The 8,711-nt window shown below is 42.4% G+C and overlaps 3 non-coding genes across 3 annotated transcripts; 1 reads left to right on the plus strand and 2 right to left on the minus strand.

The window, feature by feature from the left end:
- The first annotated feature begins 589 nt into the window (after nucleotides 1–589).
- LOC135043755 (U5 spliceosomal RNA) lies at nucleotides 590–705 on the plus strand. Its single transcript, XR_010236568.1, has one exon. It is a non-coding gene; the product is annotated as a U5 spliceosomal RNA (small nuclear RNA).
- A 5,364-nt stretch (nucleotides 706–6,069) lies between these two features.
- On the minus strand, nucleotides 6,070–6,143 carry TRNAN-AUU (transfer RNA asparagine (anticodon AUU)). Its single transcript has one exon. It is a non-coding gene; the product is annotated as a tRNA-Asn (tRNA).
- A 2,217-nt stretch (nucleotides 6,144–8,360) lies between these two features.
- TRNAN-AUU (transfer RNA asparagine (anticodon AUU)) lies at nucleotides 8,361–8,434 on the minus strand. Its single transcript has one exon. It is a non-coding gene; the product is annotated as a tRNA-Asn (tRNA).
- Nucleotides 8,435–8,711: the final 277 nt, after the last annotated feature.

Consider the following 8,711-nt stretch of genomic DNA (forward strand, 5'->3'; position numbering starts at 1 on the left):
AACAGGAACTAGGTTTGACAACCAAAGCACTGACGCCTTCCTTACTCAGGCACAGTGTATTTATACCTGCAGCAAGGAAGGGATTGGCTAGGCAATTATGCAGATTATCAATACTGAGAACAGATTGGTGGAAATGATCAGCTGACAGAATCCAAGATGGCTGCGCCCATGCAGACACTTGGAGGGAAGTTTTGGTTTGTAATCCATGTGGTAATGAAAACAGTAATGGCGGCGCCGGCCACCGGAGACAGGAGGCGCCAGGCTGACAGATGCACATCCAACCACGCGGACACGGCGGAGGCCGCGGGAGACGCCATGCCAGGTGTAATATGGCGTTTACTGTGACAGCGTCCCAGAGTGACAGGAGAGAATACAGGAATGTACACATCAGGATAACAGATGGGATCCGGTCCTGGAGCGCTGAGCCAGCCTTAGGAGGCATCTGATGGGTAAGAAATGGTGTCCAGATACCCGGATCGTGACAGAAGCCTGGTGAGAAATCTGCTTTCTTTCATTCAAATTTGGTGCTCACTTTGAGCTGAATGAGAACTGCTGGCATGGCACTCAGGCGACAGGTGGAATCTTGGTCATGCTCTGGTTTCTCTTCAGAACTAACAAATATTTCGCCTTTTATTAAAGATTTCCGTGGAGAGGAGCAAAACTGAGTTTTATCTCAATTTTTGCATGCCCCATATTATTGGGGTTTCTTTTATCAGTTTAAAGACAGAACGAGTGTGCTTTCTTGTTAGCTTTAATGTAAGTTTATTTGCATAACAATGACAGTAAATGTTTGTTTCTTTTCAAACAGAACTTTCTTGACCATGCTACTTGCTTGAAAGATCTGGGAGCACATGGAAAACAGTACAAACCATGCAGTATCACAAGAGCCTTTATTTGATCTTTCATGAAGATAGAGCAGAATTGAGGACACGTCAACAATTTCTGCCAAAGGTGGTTCATCTTTCCACATGGTGCCTTTGGCCACTGACACCTTCGTTGAGTCAAAGTCTCTGGCTGTGGTCAGAACTTTGAAAATTTATGTCACCAGAACGGTTCAGATTAGGAAAACAGAGGCTCTGTTTGTCCTGTATGCTCCCAACAGGATTGGGTGTCCTGCTTCCATGCAGACCATTATGCGCTGAATCTGTGGTAAGATTCAGCATGCTCATTCCACGGCAGGATTGCCGTTACTGAATTAGGTGAAGACCCATTCTACTAGAAAGGTGGGTTCATCCTGGGCAGCTGGTCGGGGAGTCTCAGCATTGCAACTTTGCCGAGCAGCTATTTAGTAAACACTTTTGCTAAGTTTTACAAGTTTGATACCTTGGCTGATGATAACCTCAAGTTGGGTCATTCGGTGCTGCAGAGTCGTACGCACTCTCCCACCCGTTCAAGAGCTTTGGTATAACCCCATGGTTCTTAATGTGACCCCAGCATCCTCTAGGTCGTATGAGAAAATAGGATTTTAATACCTACCGGTAAATCCTTTTCTCTTAGTACGTAGAGGATGCTGGGCACCCGTCCCAGTCCATACTGTGTCTGCAGTTATTACTTGTGGTTATACACATGTTGTGTTACGGTTCTGGTCAGCTTTTTGCTGCAATTGTTCATGCCGTTGGCTTGTGTTCTGTTGAATGCCACGTTCTGCGGCATGCTTAAGGTGTGAGCTGGTAAGATGCTCACCTTAGTTTAACAATAAATCCTTTCCTCGAAATGTCAGTCTCCCTGGGCACAGTTCCTATAACTGGAGTCTGGAGGAGGGGCATAGAGGGAGGAGCCAGTCCACACCCTTTGAAAGTCTTAAAGTGCCCATGTCTCTTGCGGATCCCGTCTATACCCCATGGTTCTTAATGTGACCCCAGCATCCTTTACGGACTAAGAGAAAAGGATGCCCTTGTGTACTATCCTGACTTCTCCTCCCGTCTGCTTACTTTGTGCCTTCCAACGCACAATGCGAACTACAGGTGGTGCTGCAGGGCCCACACCCTTTTACTTGCCTTACAGAGCAGCTCTGGAGCTGTTACAGTGCCCAGCTGCTGCAAGAAATCAGCATGAATGCTTCAGGGGATTGGGCATGGCCAACATGAGCCCCACACCAAAGGAGGGTGGGGGTGTTTAATGCGAACTAGGGGTCATCCAAGCACTGCAAAAGGCCGCCATGCCCTGCATGCCCCTTTTCTCTTTTTATATGCAGATGAGGGTTCCAGCCAACTTTGGCCCACTGCTTGGATGACATCACCGTATGCAAATCCGTCTGCTGCAGACCTTCCCCCAGGAATGCTTGTACTAGTTGTTGTATATGGTTTGATATTTGATGGTGCTTCAGTATTAGGCAGCCTTCCGCCCTCCCATGTTCATCTGAAAAGATGTGGTCTCCCTGCAGTTGTTGTCCCCAGACGAGAGTTCCCTTGTGCTTCCTCAGTTGAATCTCCTTAACTTGACGGGGGAGGGGCTGCCCGAGCTGCCACCCTCCCCAGCCCTATCCCAACTCATACTTATTTTACATATTAGATCTCTTGATCATGAAGATTGTTCTCACAGGGTTAGGTTCATCCATTATATTTTAAAATAGGAAGGTACAAATTACATATTTGAATTGCATCTATGTGCTGGATTCAAATGCCCCCCCCCCCCCTTCCTTTCTCAATTGTGCCCGTCAGCAGCTATTCTAAGGTTGCTGCCAATGGGTGTGACACATTAATTTCTTCTGTGGGGTACACTGGACTCCACAAGGATTCACATTGGGGTGTAGAGTAGGATCTTGATCTGAGGCACCAACCGGCTCAAAGCTTTTGACTGTTCCCAAGATGCTCAGCGCATCCTCCTCTATAACCCCGCTTCCATGAACAGGGAGCTCAGTTTGTAGTTGGTGCCTTCAGTAGCAGGCCACTTAACAGGGGCCTGCCTCAGGCAGCCTATTCTTAGCTATTAATTTTGACAAGAAAAGAAGAACTTGTTTTATGAGAATCTACAAGGGCTGCAGCAGGCTAGGTCTAATAGACATCTTTACTGCAGCTTCATCACTCCCAGCGGCGCTGTATACTCCCGTGCCCTGGTTGCTGGGTCACTGCAGCGGAGGCTCCGGTTTCTTCCTAAGGTCAGTGACACACACACCGCCCTTCCGGATCACGAGGCCGCTGATTAAGGGGAGCGTGGCCGTAGGGGGTGGGCCGTGTGCGCACTGGGGTGGACACTGATTACTGGGCAGCCGCTCCACTAGCCACCAGGTACAGTTAAGGAGCACAGGTCTGGGGGTTTTTCTCCTATATTAACCCAATTTTGTACTGCCCGCAGCGCATTGTGATAGGTAATAGGGCCTGATTCAGGTTGGATTGCAATCACAATAAGCGATCCAACTGCAAAAATTGCTAAGAGCATACGCATGTGCCTGCATGCGATCGCCTCTGCCTGTCAATCGGGGCAGGGGGGGAGAGTGGGGTCAGCAACACTCCATTTCCAAGTCAGGGATGGAGCAGTGCGGGGGCAAGGCTTCAAAATGGGGTCTGCAATGGAGGAGACACAGGGGGCGTGGTCACAGCGGCTGTATGACATCACATTCAGCCGCTGTAATCACAAAAATGGTGGCGGCTTCCTGCGCGCACATACAGTCTGCACCAGCAGGAGGCTACACCATTGTTTATGATCACGCTGAACTGCAGTGCGACTGCAATTACAGCATGGTCAAGAAGGGAGGTGTCATACTGGGTGGCCATGCCCTGTCACTGTGCAGGAGCCAGCACCGCTTACACACTAGTCCCCGGGTGCAGCCCCCAACCCCCGGGACACCCGGAGCAACAAAATGTAGATTCAGGCCACCAGGCCACGCCCCTACCTATGAAATAATGCCTCCTTTTTACCATTGCGCTGCTTATTTGCACGCACTGCATTACAATCTCCCTCGCCACCTCTCTGGGTGTCACCAGTGATAGTGACACCTCTGAAATGCTTGTAGCAGCTGGTCCAAAGATCTATGCCTCAAGCCCTGAGTGTTTGCCCTTGTGACTTGTTGATCATCATAGCGAAGCAGATGCTTACAGAAAACTGCAGGGGCTTAGATTGAAAATAAAAAAAATTGATGGGTATAAGGTAGAGAGGAGCGGGTTCGGTTCTCCGAGAACCGAATTCCCCACGAACTCCACGTGGTTTACACTGGTCTGAGGCAGGCTCGGTTGTTCCCGCCTGACTCGGAAAACCTGAACAAGGGAAAATGTCATCATCCCGCTGTCGGATTCTCGCGAGATTCGGATATTATATATAGAGCTGCGCGTTGCCGCCATTTTTACTCGTGCATTGAAGAGAGAGCGGAGAGGACGTGGCTATGTTCTCTCAGTGGAAATCTCAATATCAGTGCTCAGTATCAGTGGTTACTTATTGCTGCTCAGTAATACTAGTAGTGTGTCTCTCCTGCTCAGTGTCAGTTCTCAGTAGTATCCTCATCAGTGCTCAGTATCACTGTTCATTGTCTTGTGCTGCATTGTGTTGCTCAGCATACTACAGTACATTACTAATAGTCCAGTGCTGCATCTTGCTGCTCAGTGTCAGTTCTAGTATCCTCATCAGTGCTCACTATCACTGCTCATTGCATTGTGGTGTTCTGTATACTACAGTAATATAGTAACATATAGTAACATAGTTTTTGAGGTTGAATAGAGGCAAATTGCCCATCGTGTTCAACCTGTTTTAAGTTGTGATGATTCTACATACTTGCTGAATAATGTTTTATGACTAGTTAGCTACTATAACTCATGTTACCCCCGGATTAACCATGTTGATATTTTAAGTATTATAACCTTGGATAGCTTTTTCATTCAGAAATGTATCCATTCCTTTTTTAAATCCAATTACAGAGTCCGCCATTACCACCTTCCCTGGCAGGGAATTCCACATCCTGATTGCCCTAACAGTGAAGAACCCTTTCCTCCATTGCATTCTGAACTTTCCTCCAGTCGCAGCGAGTGACCACGTGTTCTTTTAATAAATAATTCCTCTGATAACTCTTTGTTATGTATCTTTACATATTTGAAGATATTAATAATATCTCCTCTTAGGCACCTCTTTTCTAGTGTATACATATTCAGCCTAGTAAGTCTTTCCTTATAGTCCAGTACTTTTAGGCCTTTAATCAATTTAGTCTTCAGGATCTCTCGGACTTCCATGAGCAGCAGAGTAGTGCAATGGAAGGATGCTGGGCCCATAACCCAGAGGTCGATTAATCGAAACTATCCTCTGCTATGTGCATTTTTTTTTTATAATTAAAGTAATCAAAAACTGGGATTGATATTTTGGCTCTTTTATTTTTACTTAAAGTACAATAACTTTTATCATTTTAATTTGTTTTAATAGTATATTGACAGCATTGTTTTCTTTAAAAAATCCACTTAATTTTCTTTACCCTATTACTGAAATGGTAATTGACAAAAACAAACTACATTGTCACCAGAAGAGCAATGCAAAATGTACAAGTGATATATTAAAATCATCTTCCATCTTGAATTTCAATGATGCATTGGGACAACAATTTTGTGAGAAACATCTTCACCCATAAAGAAAGATTTTCTTAATTCCTTATCTGTGTGCTGATTAGATATTACCTTGTTTTCACATTAAACAGACTTCCACATGAGAAAGCAGCAAGGATGCAGTAACGTTTATGTGTCCTGGTGTAAACCTGTATTTTTTCAGTAGACATTGAAATGAGGATGCATCTTGCTGCCTTTCCAATGTAGCAAGTTTAATTCAGTAATAGGTGAAAAAACATTCCTACAAAGGTGTTAATCAGAGACTTGGCTTTGTGGACACTTTTCAGAGAGCAAATTTGTTAGCATAAAAATAAAGTCAGAAAATGAAGAGCTGTTTAATCACTCAATTGGACTTTTCTGCCAGCATAGTTTTTTTTTCTCTGCAACCCACTGCTAAATTGTGCTTCCTAGCTGTTTTTTATAAAATCACTTAATCAAATCTAACTCTGATTACATCAGAGAAGGCCAGGTACCCTACACCATAAGAGGGGGTTTGAAATTTTGACTTGTCTACTTAAAGATCACCAAAATCTGATCACAAGGTCAATTACATCCCTGGGTGGGATTGAACCACCAACCTTTTGGTTAATAGCCAAACATGCTAACCGATTGCACCACAGAGACACCTCGCAAAAGTCCATTCTGACAAAGGCTAATAAGCATTCATCTAGAACGTTTCCTAGAAAAACTTTAAAAAGTCAATAATCTGGAGAGTTTTTGTAAGAAACACATTGCTACTTTCCCATGATGAGTGAGTGCTTCAGGATCTCTTGCACTTACATGAGCAGCAGAGTACTGCAACGGAAGCATGCTGGGCCCATAACCCAGATGTAGGCAGATTGAAACTATCTTCTGCTATATGCATTGTTTTTTGTTAATTAAAGTAATCCAAAACTGGGATTGATATTTTGGCTCTTTTATTTTTACTTAAAGTACAATAACTTTTACCATTTTAATTTGTTTTAATAGTAAATTGACAGTATTGTTTTCTTTCAAAAATCCACTTAATTTTCTTTACCCTATTATTAAAATGGTAATTGACAAAAACAAACTACATTGTCACCAGAAGAGCAGTACAAAATGTACAAGTGATATATTAAAATCATCATTCCAGCTTGAATTTCAATGATGCTTTGGTGCAACAATTTTGTGAGAAACATCTTCACCCATAAAGAAAGATTTTCTTAATTCCTTACCTGTGTGCTGATTAGATATCACCTTGTTTTCACATTAAACAGACTTCCCCATGAGGAAGCAGCAAGGATGCAGTGACGTTTATGTTTCCTGGTGTCAACCTGTATTATTTCAGTAGACATTGAAATGAGGATGCATCTTGCTGCCTTTCCAATGAAGCAAGTTTAATTCAGTAATAGGTGAAAAACCATTCCTACAAAGGTGTTAATCAGAGACTTTACTTTGTGGACACTTTTCAGAGAGCAAATTTGTTAGCATAAACATAAAATCAGAAAATGAAGAGCTGTTTAATCACTCAATTGGACTTTTCTGCCAGCATAGTTTTTTTTCTCTGCAACCCACTGCTAAATTGTGCTTCCTAGCTGTTTTTTTATAAAATCACTTAATCAAATCTAACTCTGATTACATCAGAGAAGGCCAGGTACCCTACACCATAAGAGGGAGTTTGACATTTTGACTTGTCTACTTAAAGATTACCAAAATCTAATCACAAGGTCAATTACATCCATGGGTGGGATTGAACCACCAACCTTTTGGTTAATAGCCAAACATGCTAACCGATTGCACCACAGAGACACCTCGTAAAAGTATATACTGACAAAGGCTAATAAGCATTCATCTAGAACGTTTCCTAGAAAAACTTTAAAAAGTCAATAATCTGGAGAGTTTTTGTAAGAAACACATTGGTACTTTCCCATGATGAGTGAGTGCTTCAGGATCTCTTGCACTTACATGAGCAGCAGAGTACTGCAACGGAAGCATGCTGGGCCCATAACCCAGAGGTAGGCAGATTGAAACTATCCTCTGCTATATGCATTGTTTTTTGTTAATTAAAGTAATCCAAAACTGGGATTGATATTTTGTCTCTTTTATTTTTACTTAAAGTACAATAACTTTTATCATTTTAATTTGTTTTAATAGTATATTGACAGCATTGTTTTCTTTAAAAAATCCACTTAATTTTCTTTACCCTATTACTGAAATGGTAATTGACAAAAACAAACTACATTGTCACCAGAAGAGCAATGCAAAATGTACAAGTGATATATTAAAATCATCTTCCATCTTGAATTTCAATGATGCATTGGGACAACAATTTTGTGAGAAACATCTTCACCCATAAAGAAAGATTTTCTTAATTCCTTATCTGTGTGCTGATTAGATATTACCTTGTTTTCACATTAAACAGACTTCCACATGAGAAAGCAGCAAGGATGCAGTAACGTTTATGTGTCCTGGTGTAAACCTGTATTTTTTCAGTAGACATTGAAATGAGGATGCATCTTGCTGCCTTTCCAATGTAGCAAGTTTAATTCAGTAATAGGTGAAAAAACATTCCTACAAAGGTGTTAATCAGAGACTTGGCTTTGTGGACACTTTTCAGAGAGCAAATTTGTTAGCATAAAAATAAAGTCAGAAAATGAAGAGCTGTTTAATCACTCAATTGGACTTTTCTGCCAGCATAGTTTTTTTTTCTCTGCAACCCACTGCTAAATTGTGCTTCCTAGCTGTTTTTTATAAAATCACTTAATCAAATCTAACTCTGATTACATCAGAGAAGGCCAGGTACCCTACACCATAAGAGGGGGTTTGAAATTTTGACTTGTCTACTTAAAGATCACCAAAATCTGATCACAAGGTCAATTACATCCCTGGGTGGGATTGAACCACCAACCTTTTGGTTAATAGCCAAACATGCTAACCGATTGCACCACAGAGACACCTCGCAAAAGTCCATTCTGACAAAGGCTAATAAGCATTCATCTAGAACGTTTCCTAGAAAAACTTTAAAAAGTCAATAATCTGGAGAGTTTTTGTAAGAAACACATTGCTACTTTCCCATGATGAGTGAGTGCTTCAGGATCTCTTGCACTTACATGAGCAGCAGAGTACTGCAACGGAAGCATGCTGGGCCCATAACCCAGATGTAGGCAGATTGAAACTATCTTCTGCTATATGCATTGTTTTTTGTTAATTAAAGTAATCCAAAACTGGGAT

The sequence above is a fragment of the Pseudophryne corroboree genome, unplaced genomic scaffold, assembly GCF_028390025.1.
Source record: "Pseudophryne corroboree isolate aPseCor3 unplaced genomic scaffold, aPseCor3.hap2 scaffold_880, whole genome shotgun sequence".
Taxonomy (NCBI): domain Eukaryota; kingdom Metazoa; phylum Chordata; class Amphibia; order Anura; family Myobatrachidae; genus Pseudophryne; species Pseudophryne corroboree.